General features: G+C 38.5%; 1 non-coding gene across 1 annotated transcript; it reads right to left on the bottom strand.

Annotated features, from left to right (window-relative positions):
- Nucleotides 1-19440: 19440 nt before the first annotated feature.
- LOC131832813 (U6 spliceosomal RNA) lies at nucleotides 19441-19547 on the bottom strand. The gene has a single exon (XR_009354176.1). It is a non-coding gene; the product is annotated as a U6 spliceosomal RNA (small nuclear RNA).
- Nucleotides 19548-20595: the final 1048 nt, after the last annotated feature.

Raw genomic sequence — 20595 nt, 5'->3', positions numbered from 1 at the left:
AACTGTAAGGGCCTATTTAGCCAGAGCAGCTCCATCTCGGTTGAGCAGCCATTTTGTTGTTTATGCAGTAAAACTTAAACGGACCCTGCACCCCCCCATCCCCCACCCCCGCCGGGGACTTATTTAAAAGCAAGTCTGGGAAACCAGTGAAATATGGTCCACCAGTCCCAGGTAACAGAGCCCAAATAAATACAAGGGTGGGTCAGGCCAGGTGGAGACATCCAATCACTATCTCCCTAAAGAATGTGGGCCCTGCCTTTTGGGTGGGGGCCCCAATTCTGACCAAGGTGATAGGCTAGTTCAAATAGGGTAAATTGTAATTCAATTGGCCACCTGTGTGAGACCTAGCATGACTATGCAACTTTCTCTGTGTGTTACAATCTCATTGGTCACCTGTGTGTGGCCAGGCCCAACCACTTGGCCTTTGCCCTTTAAAAGTTAGTCTGTAAGGCTGGGAGGGGTCGCCCTCTCTGTAAGAGGCAGCCCCGACCGGTCGGTTTGATTCTCGGTGCTGGCGTGAAATGAAGCTTTGCTTGACCTTCGCTTTGTATCAGCCTCGCTCCTTTGATCACGGACCTAACAGAAACTAAACACAGAGAACCCAGACAGTCTCCTTAAAGGGTGCAGGCTTGTGACGATTTTACTCTTGCTACACGAGGAAACCAACAGACCAAGCACTGAGGGATATGTCAGCCATCCATCATGCAAGGGGGGAACTGATTTCAAATCTGGGTCTCTTGACTCCAGATCTCGTGTCTTGCCACCTCACTCTGTGGCCCTTAACAGGCATGAGAGAACAAGTGACAAAGGTAAAGAGGGGTCCACAACACAGCAGTCAGTCCCGACTTTGACCCGAATCATGAATGTCTCTTTGAGAAGATTATGGCCCTCTGGAGCCAAGACAGGTAGGAGGCAGAATAGAGTCCATCTGTCTAAAAACACGTTCCTAAAAATTCACTGAGCTAGTGCCACCACGTTATCTTTGACAGGTTTTTTTTTTTTTTTTTTAAAGATTTTATTTACTTATTTGACAGAGAGAAATCACAAGTAGGCAGAGAGGCAGGCGGTGCGGGCGGGGGGGGGGGTTGCAGGAAGCAAGCTCCCTGCTGAGCAGGGAGCCCGATGTGGGGCTCGATCCCAGGACCCTGACATCATGACCTGAGCGGAAGGCAGAGGCTTAACCCACTGAGCCACCTGACAGGTGTGTTTTGACACATTAGCAAAGCACAGGGAGTTCTTTGCCTTTAGCCAAACATACTAAGTCGTGCTTCAAGTCCAAATAATCGCCCACTCTGCCCTGGAGAGTTTCAAATGCGCAGTGACTTGCTAGGTGTCCAGAAATTGATCACTTCATCATCAAACGAGCCAGCCAGAGGAGCCATTGCTCCAACAGGAAGGTTAACAGGCAAGAAAATGAATTGTCTCATGGTTACAAATGTTTCTGCTGCCATGACTAAAAACTGCTTTGATTTTTTTTTTTTTTTTTTTAAAGTTCAGATGCCTAGATATTTTACGGCTTGAAAATGTCAAGCCACTGAGTTATTGTTATAATAACTGACCACTCCATGATAGCATTTCATGACTGTTTTTTCTGCTGTCATGCAGTCAGCATCACAGATTCTGAGTAAATTTGAGCCACTGCTGATCTGCTTTCCAGCACGCGGCATTATTGGCTCTGAAGGAAGCGTTAGCTTTGTAGACTATGAATGTATATTATGAGTAATACCAGGGTACAAATATTACCAAACCTTTAAATGTGTCTTTGTTTCCTAATAAAACTCGTGTAAGGTCCTCCAAGGGGCCTGTCTCAGCTAACCTCGGAATTCACTCAGCTTATTAAGTTAATACAGTAACGTGCAAAGTCAGGGCTTCTCTGATTGTTGCTTCATGCTGTAGGATGTGATGGTTTTTAGAAGTGGCTTATTTAAAAGCTTTCCACTTCCTTCGAAGAAGGGTTCATGTAATGTGACTAAATTATTATACTCATCATACATATTCATTAAATCAAATTATTTTTCGAGTGTATACAGAATAAAATATACTAGACTTTGATTCTGAAATAGGACAACACCTTTCTAATGCAGGTGTGCCTCACTTTAAATAAACCAGTGATTTTCTAATCAGTTAAATGTGTGTGAAAGGGGTTTTTTTTGGCAGTGTCCAAGCTGGGTGAGTCTCTCCTTGGGTATCTGATCTCTTACTAGCATCTGTTATTCAGAGGCCTTGTTGATTTGTATCTGGTCCCTCCTTAGGCACCATGAAGATAACTAGAAAGTCTTTTGAGACCACCCACGTTTGGGCACCTTTCACCCAGCAATATCTAAAAAGAGATCTGATGGGTAATATTTCAGAAAACAGCCTCAATTGAGAAGAACCAAAGTAAAACTGGAAACAGATTTACTTGACAATTAAGTTAGATAAATATCACTTACAGCATATGTAACCCAGGTGTGGTCTTATTTAATCTTTCCTCACAGAGAAATTAGTGAAGTCTTCAGCCCTGGGTGGCTTGGGTTGGAGTGTCAGTCCCTTTCTTGCATCATCCACCTCTGGGATTCCCAGTGACATTCCCCTCTGGGACTTCTCAGATTCCATCTGCATTCTCTCAGCCTTCCCCTCTACCTGCAGGAAGTTTCCTTATTACAGCAGATGCTTCTGTGGGTAGTTTCAGCCCAGATTTCTTGCCACTGCCTGCACATTTGTACATGGCTTTATCTCATACTGATCATGTTGCTCCCCTGTGGTGCTCCTCTCTGCAGCTAGTCCCAGATCTGCACATTTTCTCATTGTTAACCTGCCTCCTAGGTTAGGTCTCAGCTATATCTCACAATTTTTCTCAGCTTACCTGGCTTCTGGGGACTTGGGGACAAGAGATGGGCAGAGAAGCTATCACTCTGGATTCCTATCTATGCTTCAGCTAAAGCAGTTCAGGTTTGAGTTCTCTTACTTGCAGTGTTCTGTCACGATTTCATTCCAAACAAGATCTCCTTGCAAGAAAACAAACAAGATGAGATCTGGAGGGAGACAAACCATAAGAGACTCTTAATCTCACAAAACAAACTGAGGGTTGCTGGGGGGAGGGGGATGTGGAGAGGGTGGTGGGGTTATGGACATTGGGGAGGGTATGTGCTTTGGTGAGTGCTGTGAAGTATGTAAACCTGGTGATTCACAGACCTGTACCCCTGGGGCTAATAATACATTATATGTTAATAAAAATTAAAAACAAACAATCAAACAAACAAATGGAGAAGTTTGACTACTCCGTGACTGAGACAACCTTTTCTTGACAAAGTCGCCACAGAGTCAGGGAACTTGTTGTTTGTATTAATTGTCCTCTTAATCTGTTGCTGTGTTATAAAACCATTTGTAACTTGGCAGCTTACAGAGACAACCATTTTATTGTATATCTAGATGTTATGGGCCAGAAATTCAGGCAGGGCTTAGCAGGGGGTTTCTTTTGTTCCCTGTGGTATTGAGGGGATATCACCTGGTGATATTCAACTCTTAGGTGGGTCCTGGGGGCAGGGGGTGTACACAACAAATTCACTGTCTTATGGCTTGATGTGAATGGCAGAAAGGTGGGCTTAGCGGGATCTGCCAACACAAGTTCCCATATGCCAGTGTCAGGGAACTTGGAACTCTTGTATGAAGACTCACGGTTTCCAAAAAGAGTATACCAAGGGACAGGAAGTAGAAACTGAGAGACTCTCAGGGTCTTGGCTCAGAAAATTGGCACAGTAGTACTTCTACTATTATTTTTTTGGTTAGAGCAGTGACAGAATCTTCCCACATTCAAAGGAAAAAATAGATCTGTCATGAGAGGAGTAGTATACGATATGAAGCCTTCTTTAATCTAGCATAGCTACACCTCTACATGACCCAAATGGCCACAAGCATCAGTGACTTTACTGCTTCTCCTTCCCTTTCTGGTGTCAGTTCTTTTCCTGATTTTGTACCCTAGACTGACTAAGATGATCATCCAGCTGAACTGACCAATACTGGACAGTCTGAGAGAATAATAGCCCCACATTGTCCATTATATGTTTCTGAAATGACTTCAAGAACATTGACTATTCCCTATCAGTCATTCTAGTATACAAGATGAAGAGGTTTTGCTTTAGCTACTAGGGTTGCCAGACAAAATAGAGGACACCCAGTTAAATTTGAATTTCAGGTAAACAAAAAACTTTTTTTAGTATAAGTATTTCTCAAACATTTCATGGGATATACTCATACCAAACGGCTGTTTGTGTGGTCTCACAGCCTTTATATTTTGGTGCCATGGTTAAATCTATTACTTATATACATATCAAAGTGCAATAGTGAAGAGAAAAGTCACAGAATTCTTTTAATTCTTTGATTTTCTTTTCCATTACAAGAGATTTATAATCTCATTGGGAGGGTGAGGCTGAGAGGAATCCAATTCTATCTGAGATCAAACAAAGCTTACAACCACCACTTTGCCAAACTATGTATGAACAGCTTTTATTAAGCAAAAATTTCTGTCTAGCAGATGCTTTAATCATTCCTTTTCTAAGCTGAAGAAAATGTTACATTTAAATATAGTTACATAGCAAATGTACAGTCAGTCAAAAATGTTTACTGAGTGTGTACTAGGTGTTAACTACGATTAACATATGGTTCGTGCCTGGCAAGAGTTCAGAATCGAGGAAACATAGAGAGATACCAACAGATCATCACAAGGCCAAGTGATAGGTCTTCAAACAAAACAAAAGCACGGTTCAGTGGGTGTGATGAACAGGACCCAAGGAGTTGGGATCTTAGAGGAGGTTACATTTGATCTGCTCCTGAAGGACCGGTAAGAACTTCCCAGGCAGAGAAGGAGAGAAAAGGGATTCCCAGCAGGGATTAAAAAACAAAACAAAACACCAGTCATGAAGCAGGTGCCATGCTTGTGAGGCAGAGAAGGTACTGGTCTAGTCAAAACTCAGAAGAGGAAGAAAGGTCCCACTCACTCAGTCTCACTTACACTACTACTACATAGGAGAGATGAGGATGGTCTCAGTCCAAGTCAAAACTCAGTGACAGCAAGAGGAAGAGTAATAAAAGCAAGTGATCACAGGGCCCAACAAATAACAAAGGTAAAAGGAGAGATGCCTAACTTCTGTAAAGATAAAAGTAAATTGCTTATGGAACCATAAGTAACTCTTAATCTCACAAAACAAACTGAGGGTTGCTGGGGGGAGGGGGTTTGGGAGAAGGGGGTGGGATTATGGACATTGGGGAGGGTATGTGCTTTGGTGAGTGCTGTGAAGTGTGTAAACCTGGTGATTCACAGACCTGTACCCCTGGGGATAAAAATATATGTTTATAAAAAATAAAAAATTAAAAAAAAAAAAGTAAATTGCTGCTGTGGCTCTAACAAATTTTATTCCCATTTCACTGTGGCAAAAGGCAATTTTCCATGTAAGGCTGGTTTGGAGGGTTTCAGAAAGTAATTGGTTACTTTTCAATTCTAGAGATGATGAGTAGAATCATTTCTCAGGTAGGTATTACCCTGCCATATTGTGTGAAGAAAAGGACCAAAAAGCTTTTCATGATTCTATTACAAATCCTGTGTCAGCAAGATTTCAGTCTGGCTGGGAAGCAAAGATTGTGTTCCTGCTAGATCTATGTATGATTGAGTACTGAATAGTCATAATTTATGATCAGTGATAGCCCAGTGATTTAGCATCAGTAGGAGAACATGGCGAAGAGCCAATGTCCAAACCTAACACAGCAACAGAAACAGTCTTTCTGATATCTTACATGCCTTCAACCATTTGGCATGTCTTTCATTTATGTAAACTTAACTATTAAAACTTGAAAGACAATGAGATACCACTATATACCTACTACAATGGCTTAAATTAAATGGCTTAAATTAAACCATTAATTTAATTTAATTTAATACCACTATACATTTACTACAGTGGCTTAAATTAAATACATATATGACAATACCAAATGCTGATGAGGATACAAAGAGGCTAGATCACTTATATATTGCTGGTGGGAATTCTACTTTTGGAAAAAAGTTTTACAGTTTCTTATAAAGGTAAACTTACATGTAGCTTACCCTAGAGACATGAAAGCCTATATCCACACAAAGATATACATATGAATGTTTATAACAGCTTAATTCACAATGCTAAAAGCCAAAAGCAACCCAAAGTGTTCATCAACTGGTGAATAGATAAATTATGTTATATCCACATAGCAAAAAAAAAAAAAAAAAAAAAAAGCGAGCGAGAGAGAAAATTACATTATATCTACATGGCAACAAAAAAGAAAAGACAAATCTCAAAAGCATTATGCTAAAAGAAGAAAGTCAGACCCAAGAGACTGTATACTGAATAATTCAATTAATACATTATTACAAAAAAGGGGAAAAAAAACCACCCATAGAAACAGAGATCAGACCAATGGCTTTTGGTAGCTGGTCAGGAAAAGGGATTTACTAAAAAAGTTCATGAGAAATTATCTCATATTGTGATTTCTGTGGTAGTTACATGACTACATAAACTTGATAAAATTCATTGAGCTATATACCTAAAAAAGAGGAATTTTACTATGTGTAAATTATATCTCAAGAAAGAGAAAAATTAGCTTGTATATTTAAGATAGGGGAAAAAATGAGATATGATGGGCATTATCTTGAATTTTCATTGGAGTATTGGTTTGACCATTTCCAGTTCTGAAAGTTTTTGACCATTAGTTAGACTTCAGTTGACCATAACATATATCATAAAGATCACATTCAATGGTAGTCTTGAAAGTTTAATAGCCATTTGTAGCAAATTTTGAGAGAATTTATTCCTCCTAACTATGGCATCCTTTGTAAACAAATTTCTCTAATGTGCAGCTAGGGAGGTCCTAGTTAGGTACCATCTTTGAAGAGATTAAGCATATCGTCACTTAAATCATTTTCAGTGTTTTACGGTCTAGATGAGTAATTCCATTGATTGTACAGTTTATATAGATTAAAAGAGCAAAAAAAGAGAGCACTTGGGAATATTAATACAGTGGTAGCCAAATAAATTGTGTATCTTGAGTACTGCATTTTATGAAGAAGTCCTGAGTACCACAGAAGGAAATACAGAGAGGTATCTTCTACTACTTTTTTTTCTGCAACAGTTCTTTGTATTTGTTAGAACATTGACAGAGACAAGTCTCAAAACATAAAGCCAAAATTAATTCATCAGTGCAGCCAGTACTTCCCTTTGAAAATAGGTTTCTTATCTTTCTTGTTTTGATAGTCCTGGTGTTGAGATGTAATACTCCTGAGGTGTTTCTTCAACAGAGAAGGCCTTGCTTCGTTTATGAAAAGCTAATCTAAGTTAATTAATTGCTCATCAAGGGGATAGAAAACAAAATCAGTGGGTCATGAGAAGCACAATGAAGGAGTAGCCCTTGGACCAATTCTCTGCAGCGACATTGAGGCTTGTCAGGAGACATCTGGCACTAGGTTTACAAGCAAGTATTCATCAAGTGAGAGGCAGGGAGAAAATTAACCTTAAAATCCATGTAGCAGGGGCGCCTGGGCGGCTCAGTGGGTTAAGCCTCTGCCTTCAGCTCAGGTTATGATCCCAGGATCCTGGGATCGAGCCCCACATCGGGCTCTCTGCTCAGTGGGGGAGCCTGCTTGCTCCTCTCTCTCTGCCTGCCTCTCTGCCTACTTGTGATCTGTCAAATAAATAAAATCTTTTAAAAAAATCCATGTAGCATTGGAATTATAAAGCAGCCTTACATAGGCAAGTTTTCCATTAAACTATGTGCTGTGAATGTACATGTGAACTGCTGGTTATAATATGACTTTGTATCAGAGTCTCTCACCCAGTGTTCCCCGCAGTAGCGCTTTTATGAAATGCGCATGCGCGAACCCAGGAGTGCCCAGCGTGCGGTGCAGCAGGGAGGCCACTCCAGGCCAACACAGGCACCGGGGCTCAGCGGGCGTGAAGTACAGCTTTACCAAAGAGCAGAGATTTTGATGTTTACCAACATTGTGATTGGTTCTCCCAAGAGTTTCAGTATGCTACTGGGAGCCACGGCCAATCACTTTAAAGTGACTTTATCTGGGTATTTCAGTCTTTTTACACTGCCTTCCTTTTGATTGCCTTGTTAATTTGATCCCAGATACTGAATCAGTTGACAAATTAATGGGCTTTTCTATAAAAATGAGAATTCTCTATTCTGCCTTTCATTTTTGACACACACACATGCACATACTTAGCTTGGGGTCCCAAGGACTTTGCATTTTTCACAAAAATCTTCTCCCTGACTGAAATTGTTTAAAGGAGCTAATATTGGGACACTTTGTTTAGGTATTTACCATTAAAACTGTCATTTGTTTAAATTTCAATTTTTAAAGTCTTGAAAGGTTACTTACAAAGTTTCTTATCATTTGACCCATAGCCAGTGAGCCAGTGGTCTCCAGAAGTCTGTATATTTGTCAGGTACAGTTTGGATTTGTCCTCAGACCCTGGAAAATGTTAATATCCCTCAATGACAGAATTAATAATAATAGCTCATCTTGACCAGGTGCCAGGCCCTGTCACTTTACTTGCATTAAATTATTTGAACTTCACAAAAAATCCAGAGAAGTAGGCATAATTGCTATAACAGTAAAAAATGACGTCAAACATTCTTTCTGCATTCATAACCCTGTCTTCACCATTTGGGTGAGCAATCACACTTATCCCATGTTAGACAATGAGAAAGAAAGACTGTCAAATAAAAATTTGAAACACAGAATTTACAGGATTTCCTGGCAAGGAAGGTCTGCATTACCCAGGTACAAGCAGTCCTCTCAGCAAGCAGCAAGTGAAAGGACCAGATTGAGAGCCAAAAGAGGAAGGCAGTATGCTGAGCCCAGGCTTCTGCATTGTGGATTGTTTCCATCCCTTCTTTGCAAATGGCCATTTGCTGGTTTTACATCACTGATACGGAGAAGCCAGGTTTCCAAACAAGTCTAAGATGAGTTATGAAAGATGCCAGTGGGCCTAGGGTCATCCAACAAACATGCTGGGTGCATGTGCTTAAGCTGTGGCTAGATTTCTATTTCACATCCAGCAGATACTGTGCAGTAACATACCATCTGTATATTATGGTAGGACTAGAGTCAAGGTGGAATGAAGTGGATGTGAATCAGATGTTTCTTCAGTTCTCTATTCTCTGAGGCGACGGGCACACTCACTATGGAAAGGACTGCACAAGATCAACTCCGGTAATTTCTAACTTGCTTAAAAGCTTTATATTCGGAAACTCTTCTGCAAACAGTGGCCCCAAGACTTCAATAGGAGGCACAGTAAACTGAAGGGAAATGTGTCCTTGTGCCTAGTAGGATTTTAACAACATGGGAGCCTGGCATGGCCATACCACCACTCAAGAAAATGGGGGAAAAGCACAAAACAAAAACATGATAGCTTATCCGGACTACCTGAGCCAGGTGCACCTTTGGCTCTTCTGTCACTTCAAATTCCCACTATTTTGTGTTATCTTCCTGCTTAGTTAACAGCAGGACAAAGAGTAGAAGAATAGGCCAGCAGCTGGTGTAGTTCCTGTAAAATGTCATCCCAAGTACCATGTTTCACGTCAAACACGAACTTGGACGAGATACACGCAGGCATTACTCCAGTCCTCTCCGTCATTGCCAGCAGAATGCCACAACAGCAGCAAATCTATGAGACATAAGCACAAGTACATCTGGTTGGATGCGGAGAAAAACCTTACTCACAACAGAGATAAGAAACTGTTAGGTAGCTTTTTTCTCTACTCCCCCAATTTCTCCCTCGGATCGTTCTTTTGTATAAAGCAATTGCTTCCTGAGTCTCCCTTTAAAAAACTGATATTCCTGGAAAGAATAAACATCTGGCTATTTTAACTCCTGGCTTCAAACTTTCTAATAGGACCCTTTGTCAAATGCCACATTTCATAAAGGATTTACTGAAAAAGAAAGTGGTCTAAATACGTACAAACAGCAACGATGACGACAATGTGCATTTATAGACCTTCTAAGATGGTAAATAATGGTTCACACTGAAATATTCTCTGGTTGCTATGACTTGTGTGATTTTAGAACCTGGAAGACATAGAATAATTCAAAATAACACAACACCTAATTACCAGACACTATCCAAATGTAGAGGAACAATAGAAAACTATCAGTTAGGCAAGATGCTAGGGAATCTGAAGTTGGGTCAATGTCCCAGGGTTCCTGTCTCTGAAAACCAGTCAGTCCACGATGCAAAATGAGGAACAGATAGCAAAGACACATTTTCATCCACACCCACGTTATTGAAATAGCTTGGGTATAACCAGTACAGCTGATCAGGCACCATCAAGAGAGATTTGATTCAACCAGCAGCCAAGGGTTTAGAATTTTACCTAATTATCTCTATTCACAATTTTTCTCATAGGATTCTTGGTTCACCTGTCACTATATATTTTCAGCTGTTTGATTAGTAGAGATTCGCTATTCCAGTTGTTTTGCAGGAAACAAACATAGCAAAACTTTAGTCTCTGTACCCTGAGAATTTATTCTCTAGACACAGAAGAATGTTTCAATAGAAAGTAAATTACAAAGAATATATATAAAGCTACATGACAGCAACCATAAACTACTATCTTAAAAAAAACAAACTGAGGGTTGCTGGGGGGAGGGGGTTTGGGAGAAGGGGGTGGGATTATGGACATTGGGGAGGGTATGTGCTTTGGTGAGTGCTGTGAAGTGTGTAAACCTGGTGATTCACAGACCTGTACCCCTGGGGATAAAAATATATGTTTATAAAAAATAAAAAATTATATAAAAATGGAAAAAAAACCCCACACACTAGCTGAAGATTTAAAAACAATCAATTTAGGACAGATGTAATAAGAAAAGATTTCCTGAAGGGAGACTGTTTATGACACATTTTAAAAGGGACTTTACAGACATGGATTTTAAGAGAGAAGAGGAGACGGTACCAGCAATGATAGAGATACTGTACTGTGTCAAGTGGGAAAATTTTGTAATGGAGAAATAAAAGTGGATCTAACCAAACCAGAAAATATAGCAAGCCCTGCAGAGGAAAATGCTAAAATGTAGAATCTGCAATTCAGTTAGAGTTTTGCATGTTGGGTAGTTCTTATACTTAAAACATGACTTCTCTTCAGTAGAAAGTCCTATTCTAAAATTTTGTGTAAAAAATTTTTTAAAATTTAAAAAATAAATTTTGTTTATAGCTTTAGACATTTTATAGCATTTATTTTCTCTCTAAGAAAAAGTAACAGGGGTACCTGTGTGGTTCAGTCATTAAGTGTCTGCCTTTGGCTCAGGTTTTGATCCCAAGGTCCTGGGACTGAGTTCCACGTCAGGCTCCCTGCTTAGCAGGAGGCTGTCTCCTTTCTCTCCCATTCTCCCTGCTTGTGTTCCCTCCCTCACTCTGTCTCTCTCAGTCAAGTAAATAAATAAAATCTTAAAAAAAAAAAAAAAGTAACAATTGTTCGTGGTAGAAAATGGGAAAAATATGATAAAGTACAAAGAAGAGTTTTAAAATCTCCCATAATACCCCTATTTAGACATAAACATTGTTAACACTTACAGTCTTTCAATAGTTTTACTCTGTGTGTGGTTTATATCATATGCTTTATTATATGGAAAACTGGAAATATACTGGATATTACTGGATATTACTGTATATTACTGGAAATATAGTTTTATATATTTTTTCCACTTCTAATATTGTAAAATTAAGATCGGTCTTATGTGATATTATTTCTGGGACTTTTTCTATTGCTCCAAAATTACATGATTTTTTTTTTTTTAGTTTCAATTATTTTTGACAAGTAGGAGCAATTGCAAATAAAACCTGGAGTTATGTGTTCTGAAAGAAATAATCCTTAGCTGAATGAATCTCTTAGCTTGATATTAACACATTTTGGTTTCCTAGACTAAAATATTCAGAGTTGACTACACGAGAAAAAATTTCATATACCCTGATTCTGTAGAATATAAGGGACTAAACCTTACTATTTGTTCCAAATTTCTTCTGGGCTTTTAGTGTATGTTCCTATTTCCCTTTGGGAACCAGAAATCTTGTCTTCAAATTAATGAGGAAATACTTTTCTTTACAATGTCAATATCATTATCAAATCATATTTATGAATGAATGGGTAAAACTAAGGGCATAACATCCTCAGTGGGCCCACTGGTTCAGAATGTTTTATTGTACTACCCTTCCATCCCTCCCAAAGTCCAGCAAGCCCTCCCTTTCCAAAATCAGCTTATCCTACTCAGGCACAAAGGCAGTGAGTAGTTCATTGTTACTACATCTCCATGGTGCATATTAAATTCAAAAGAGAGATATAAAAAGCACTATTATGTTAAATGTGGCTATTCAAGATGACAATTCTTTTTATTCCTGAAAATAAAATTATTTATCTATCATCTATCTATCTCTCCATTATGCATTTGAGTCTATTATTGGAAATTTCTATCTATAGTTTGCTTTCTTCAGTATTCATCATAGTAACAGACATCAGAAAGTATCTTTTAACTTAGTAGTGAATGTTCCACAAATGAAGAAATGTAACACAGGGGACTGTTTCCCTATTAACTGATGAAGCTTTCTTCTGGGAATGCTCATGTGCCCACCAGCTACGATTCGGTGTCATAAGCAGATAAGTTTTTTATCTTGTTTTCCCTCTATTTCTGAAAATTTAAGGAAATTTATGGAAATGAAACATTTCAACGATTATGAAAGTAAGTCCAGGCAAGAAGGTATCTATGCTGGTTGATACCTGGAACTGTTTACCTTTCTCTATCATATAGAGTAGAGAGACCCTCCCAAAGCCTAGTGGCTAGAAATGTTCAATGTAAAACTGGCAATCTTGACTGACTTATGACTCAATTTTTTTTTTAATGAGAAAGTGTATAAAACATATTACTTAGGTTTGGCCACTTGCAAAAATATTATAAGACAAAATATTTTCAGAACTAACAAAAACGCTTGCACATTACTCTATTAGACACTGCAAAGGGAAATTTTCAGAGACGGGCCATTTCCTTTTGTACATAGCAACATGTGTTTCTTCTCTGCAGATAGGGAAAAACAAATCAGATTTTTCTCAACTTCCTGGGCCTTGAGAACTAGTTCAGCTGGACCTATGCCAGTAGAACAAAAGGAGTCACTTAAATGCAAAAGAGTCACAGAATTTCAGGAGAAAACAAAAATAATCCCTGAGGTGAACCCTACCTATTGTAGAACATACTGGTAATTTTTTTTTTTAAGATTTTATTTATTTATTTGTCAGAGAGAGAGCGAGCGAGAGCGAGCACAGGCAGGCAGAGTGGAAGGCAGAGTCAGAGGGAGAAGCAGGCTCCCTGTGGAGCAAGGATCCCGATGTGAGACTCGATCCCAGGACACTGGGATCATGACCTGAGCCGAAGGCAGCTGCTTAACCAACTGAGCCACCCAGGCGTCCCCATTACTGGTAAATTTTTAAAATGGGAACAAGAGGTCAATTTTCTTCTCCATGCTTTCTTCCTTATATTTCTTTAAACCACTAAGTGAGTGAGTAGTGAAATAAATGAAAAAAAAAAAAAGAAACTATACAAATGAAAAAAATGAAAAAAAAATGAAAAATGAAATGAAATGAAAAAAAAAAAAAGATTCAACTCAAGTCGATGCATGGCTATACAGCAAGAATTGCCCCTGTTTTTTATAAGTTGTAACTACTTGAACACTTTATAGACCAAAACATTATAAAGCCTGAGTCACCGTGAGTTGATTCAGTAAAATGAGTACTTTAATAGAATAAAACTTACAATAAAAATAATAATAATGTGTAAGTATATGATAATAAGGCCTAAGCTTAAGGACTACACATATTCTAAATACTATTTAGCACGGTCAAATTAAGCGCTTTTGGTTTTCTCCTATAGAAGAAAAAACTGGATGAAACTCCTGAAGAGTTAATGGATCCATAACACAAGGGAACATAAAGAATGTGGTCTCCCCACCTTTGGGAAATGGGACTCCAGGATATAAATGATGTAGCACTAAGAACCACAGATTTTCTCACACCCCACCATCATCTTCCCTCAGGGTTGCCTTGTTGCCCACATCCTGGAGGCACCATTAATATTATATTCCATGGAAATGGTGACCACCGGAATTGTGCTACACAACAGAGATGTTTCTTACCCAAAGAAAAATGTCAAGAGGGGTGGGCTACTATACACTTCAATCTTTATTCAAACATATATTTAACAACCATTTGTGGAGAATTGCTATCAGTTGAGATTCTTTTACTCAAGATGTCAGAGTCAATTCAACCTAACCATAAAAAAGAGGAATTTATTGCTTCTTGTAAATGAAGAGTCCAGGGGTATACTGGCTTTAGGCAAGTAGATAGTATCCTCGGAATCCTGTGTGTCCCTCTCCATTCCTTAGCTCCTCCCTGTTGACTGTTCTTTGACAGTACTTTGTAAATTGTTTAGAGCTGTACAAGCTACTAAAAAACAAGTCTTTCTGTTAATAATCAGTTTCTCCTGCCTTTACTAATTCCAAAGGCAACAGAATTATCTTTTGAGGACAATTAGCCTATTAGTCAGTGAACAAATATATAATTTGAGAAATAAAAGTGACCACACCCTTCAATGAAATAGACAATTGGATCTGAATCAGAATTGCTGGGATGGAGATTGAATGCGTACATTTTTAACAGCTGTCTATGTAATATGTTGCATACGACCACTGGTCTGCACATTCAACAGACAACACCAAGAACTAGTTTGCCTACATTTGTAAAATGTCTAAAGGAATTCAATAGTTATTGTAATGTTAAAATGTATCTAGGGGCATCTGGGTGGCTCAGTCGGTCAAAGTGGCTGCCTTCGGTTCAGGTTATGATACCAGGGTCCTGGGATCGAACCCCTCATTGGGCTCTCTGCTCAGCTCAGAGCCTGCTTCTCCCTCTCCCTCTGCTGGCCTCTCTGCCTACTTATGTTCTGTCTGTCAAATAAATAAAATCTTTTTTAAAAAATTAAAATGTATCTACATTATACTATTGCCAAGTTTTTTTTTTTTTTTTTTATCTGTGACAGTCTTAAGAATGCCAGGTTTTCTAAAACAGCCAGGACCCATAGAAATAGCTCAGCTTTTCCTAAACTTCATTCTCTCTGCTTATTCACACCTTCAGATAATTTTTATTCACATATAGTTTTAGGGCAAAATTTGGGTGAAACTTGAAACCCCAGTATGAATTGCCATAAGTGTGTTGGCATAATATCCTTTCCCCGCCAATATTTAGTTATTTATTTATTTAGAGAGAGAGTGCTTGCTTGCAAGGGTGCACAAGCTGGGGGAAGGGAAGAGGGAGAGGGAGATCAGCAGACCTTCTGCTGAGCCAGGAGCCCATAGTGGGGCTAGATCTCAAGACCCTGAGATCATGACGTGAGCTGAAACCAAGAGTTGGACACTTACCTGACTGAGTCACCCAGGTGCCGCAATTGAAAGATATTCCTGCAAAGTAACTAGTAGTACTCTTCAAGTGCCAGGGTCATGAAAGACAAAGGAACTTGAGGAAACATGAAAACTAAATGAAATATGAGAGGCTGGACCAGAAAAAGGATGTCAGTTGGACAAGTGGAGAAATTACAACAAAGTCTGTACTGTGGTGAATAATATTATATCAATATTCATTTCCTGGCTTAGATTATTGTATCGTGGCTATGGTTATGTAGAATGCTAACATTAGGGAAAGCTAGGTATATGGGAATTCTCTGGATGAATTTTGAAACTAAAAGTCTAAAATTATTTCAGAATAGGGTAGAAAAAGTAAAATAAAAGTTTCATTTTTTTCTTTTTAAAAATTTAAATCCTATTATTTAACATATAATGTATTATTAGTTTCAGAGGTAGAGGTCAGTAATTCATCAATCTTATATAATACCAGGTGCTCATCACATCATGTGCCCTCCTAAATGTCCATCATCCAGTTACCCCAACCCTCTCCCTTCCAGCAACCCTCAGTTTGTTTCCTGTGATTAAGAATCTCTTATGGTTTGTTTCCCTCTCTGATTTTGTCTTGTTTTATTTTTTCCTCTCTTCCCCTGTGATCTTCTGTTTTGTTTCTTAAATTCCACATATAAATGAGATAATGTGATAATTATTTTTCTCTGATTGACTTATTTTGCTTAGCACAATACCCTCTAGTTCCATCCACATCATTGCAAATGGCAAGATTTCATTTTTTGATAGTTGAGTAGTATTCCTTCATATGTATCTATATACCACATCTTCTTCATCCCATCTGCTGATGGACAGCTGGGCTCTTTCCATATTTTCCATAGTTTGGCTATTGTGGACATTGCTGCTATAAATATTGGGATGCAACTGCCCCTGCAGATCATTACATTTGTGTCTTTAGGGTAAATACCCAGTAGTATCATTGCTGGGTCATAGGGTAGCTCTATTTTCAATTTTATAGGAACCTTCATACTATTTCCAGAGGGGCTGTGCCAACCTGTATTCCCACCAACAGTGTAAGGGGATTCCCCTTTCTCCACATCCTCACCAACATCTGTTGATTCCTGACTTGTTAATTTTAACCATTCTGACTGATGTAAGGTGGTATCTCATTGTGATTTTGATTTGTATTTCCCTGATGAAAAGTGATGTTCAGCACTTTTTCATGTATCTGCTGTCCATTCATATGTCTTCTTTAGAGAAATGACTATTCGTGTCTTCTGTCCATTTCTTGATTGGATTATTTGTTCTTTGGGTGTTGAGTTTGAAAAGTTCATTAGAGATTTTGGATACTAGTCCTTTATTGGCTAAGATATTTGCAAATATCTTCTTCCCTTCTGTCGATTATCTTTTGGTTTTGTCCACTGTTTCCTTTGCTGTGCAAAAGCTTTTATCTTGATGAAGTCCCAATAGTTCATTTTTGCCTTTGTTTCTCTTCCCTTTGGAGACATGTATAGCAAGAAGGTGCTGGAGCCAAGGTCATAGAGGTTGCCGCCTGTTTCCCCTTTAGGATTTGGATGGATTCTTATCACATTTAGGTTTTTCCATCCATTTTGAGTCTATTTTTGTGTATGGTGTAAGGAAATGTTCCAGTTTCATTTTTCTGTATGTGGCTGTCCAGTTTTCCCAACACCATTTGTTGAAGAGATTGTCCTTTTTCCATTGGCTATTCTTTCCTGCTTTTTTGAAGATTAGTGGACCACAGAGCTGAGGGTCCATTTCTGAGTTCCACTGATCTGTTCCATTATCTATGTGTCTGTTTTTGTGCCAGTACCATACTGTCTTGATGATTACAGCTTTGTAATAGAGCTTTAAAGTTTGAAATTGTAATGCCACCAGCTTTGGTTTTCCTTTTCAACATTCCTTTAGTTATTTGGGGTCTTTTCTGGTTCCATACAAATTTTAGGATTATTTGTTTCAGCTCTGTGAAAATAGTTGATGGTGTTTTGATAGGAATTGTGTTGAATGTATAGATTGCTCTAGGTACCATAGATATTTTAACAATATTTGTTCTTCTAATCCATGAGCATAAAATATTTTTCCATTTCTTTGTGTCTTCCTCAATTCCCTTCATGAATGTTCTATAGTTTTCTGAGTACAGATCTTTTGCCTTTTTTGGTTAGGTTTATTCCTAGGTATCTTATGGTTTTGGGTGCAGTTGTAAATGGGATCGACTCCTTAACTCCTCTTTCTTCTGTCTCACTGTTGGTGTATAGAAATGCAACTGATTTATGTGCACTCATTTTATATCCTGCCACTTTGATGAATTCTGGCAGTTTTGGGTTGGTCTTTTGGGTTTTCCACATAGCATCATGTCATCTGTGAAGAGTGAGAGTTGAGTTCTTCTTTGCTAATTCAGATACCTTTATTTCTTTTTGATTGCTGAAGCTAGGCCTTCTGGTATTATGTTGAACCACAGTGGTGAGAGTAGACATTCCTGCTGTGTTCCTGACCTTAGGGGAAAAGCTCTCAATTTTTCACCATCGAGAATGATATTCACTCTATGAATAATTTTAATCAAGAAAGGATGGTGCACTTTGTTAAATGCTTTTTGTTCATCTATTGAGAGGATCATATGGTTTTTGTCCTTTCTTTTATTAATGTAGTATATCACATTGATTGATTTGCAGATGTTGAACCATCCTTGAAGTCCAGGAATAAATCCCACTTGGTTGTAGTGGAAATAATCATTTTAATATACTGTTGGATCCTATTGGCTAGTATCTTGGTGAGAATTTTTGCATCTATGTTCCTCAGGGGTATTGGTCTGTAATTCTCCCATTTGGTGGGGTCTTTGTCTGGTTTGGGTATCAAGGTAATGCTGGTCTCATAGAAAAAGTTTGGAAATTTTCCTTCTATTTCTATTTTTTGAAAGGGCCTCTGAAGAATAAGTATTCATTCTTCTTTAAATGTTTGATAGAGTTCCCCTGAGAAGCCATCTGGCCCTAGGCTCTTGTTTCTTGGGAGATTTTTGATTACTGCTTCAATTTCCTTGCTAGTTATGGGTCTGTTCAGGTTTTCTATTTCTTCCTGGTTTGGTAGTTTATACCTCTCTAGGAATGCATCCATTTCTTCCAGATTGCCTTATTTTTTGTCATATAGTTGGTCATAATATGTTCTTATAATTTGATTTCTTTGGTGTTGGTTGTGATCATTCCTGTTTCATTCATGATTTTATTTATTTGGGTCCTTTCTCTTTTCTTCTCGATAAGTCTATCCAGGGGTTTATCAATCTTATTAATTCTTTCAAAGAACCAGATCCTAGTTTCATTAATCTGTTCTACTATTCTCTTGGTTTCTATTTCATTGATTTCTGCTTTAATCTTTATTAATTCTCTTCTCCTGCTGGGTTTATGCTTTATTTACTGTTATTTCTCCAGCTCCTTTAGGTGTCATGTTAGGTTGTATATTTGAGACCTTTCTTGTTTATTCTGAAAGGCTTGTGTTGCTATGTATTTCCTTCTTAGGATCACCTCTGCTGCATCCCAAAGATTTTGAATAGTTGTATTTTCATTCTTCATTTGTTTCCATGAATTTTTTAAATTCTTCTTTAATTTCCTGGTTGACCCATTCATTCTTTAGAAGGATGCTCTTCAGCCTCCATGTATTTCAGTTCTTTTCAAATTTCCTCTTGTGACTGAATTCAAGTTTCAAAGCATTGTGGTCTGAAAATATGCAAGGGATAATCCCAATCTTTTGGTACCAGTTGAAACCTGGTTTGTGACCCAGTATGTGATTTTTCTGGACAATGTGTCATGTGCAGTTGAGAAGAGTATGTATACTGTTGCTTTAGGATGGAATACTCCAAATATAACTGTTAAATCCAGCTGGTCAAGTGTGTCATCAAACCTTTTCTTTCCTTGTTGATCTTCTGCTTAGATGATCTGTCCATTGCAGTGAGGGAGGTGTTAAAGTCCCTTACTATTACAAAAATATGGAATACTTCATGAATTTGTACATCATCTTTGCACAAGGGCCATGCTAATCTTCTCTCTACCATTCCAATTTTAGTATATGTGCTGCCAAAGTTAGCACAGCATCATATCTTTGAGATACTAACATATATTCATTTTTTCCTCCTTGTATTTCCTCCATCCCTTCCCCTCATTCAAACAAAGAAGATGCCTGAGAGGAGAGGTAAAACAGGGTAAAAGCCAGAAAAGTCTAACAGTCTTTCTGGCTATGGTTTTCAAGTGCCTAAGAGCTTAAATGGACAATATCTGGGGTAGAGACAGAATACTCAGAAGAAATTAAGAAATATTCCATATTTATCACTTCCACCTACCACCTTTGCCACCCATACATGTGGACTAGAAATAGATTTCCTAATTAGTGATAATAGAGATTTTGGAAGGTCCTATACAGAAGATCCTATGGGGCCAGGGCCCATAGAGAGAGGGTATAACTGTGGTGAATTTAGCAGATGAGAATACAGAAAACTCAGAGTCTCTCATGCTTCCTTACTCCCAAAGTTTGACACAGAAACAGCAAAAATTTTCCTGTGCTCCACCCACTCAACTCCACCAAGACTGGCACAGAAGTAAGAGAAAGAGATGGAGAAGCTAAGAGAACCAGGTGAACGCAAACAGGAGAATTTGAGACTATCTTGATGCAGCTGACTAAAACTCTTGGTCATTTGACATCCATTAAGTCTTTCTTCTGGGAAAAAAAATGAAATTGGCGAAGATGGACTGTCATTTGCAGGGTGCAGGACCACAAAACTTGAGCCATTCCATTCCCCAAAGATAATTTGTATATATTACAAAAGGAGGAAAAAATGTAAGGGATTATTGACAAAGCCTTTACATCTATTCATAAGAATTCTTAAATGCCTGTGTATCAGTGAGCTATTGCTACATTAATAAAGTATTCCCACACTTGATGGCTTAAAATGATAACAATTATTTATTATTTTACACGGTTTCTGTAGGCCAAGAATTTCAGAGTGGCTTAGCTACACCATTTTGGCTCAAGCTCTCTCATGAGTTAAAATGTCAACTAAGACTATACTCATCTGACATCTTGTAAGTCTGGAAGATGTAACTGCCAAGGTGACTCACTCACATGACTAACAAGTTCACCT

Source organism: Mustela lutreola, chromosome 5 (assembly GCF_030435805.1).
Source record: "Mustela lutreola isolate mMusLut2 chromosome 5, mMusLut2.pri, whole genome shotgun sequence".
Taxonomy (NCBI): domain Eukaryota; kingdom Metazoa; phylum Chordata; class Mammalia; order Carnivora; family Mustelidae; genus Mustela; species Mustela lutreola.
Note: the sequence above shows the minus strand (reverse complement) of the source record. Positions and strands in the feature narration are given on the sequence as shown.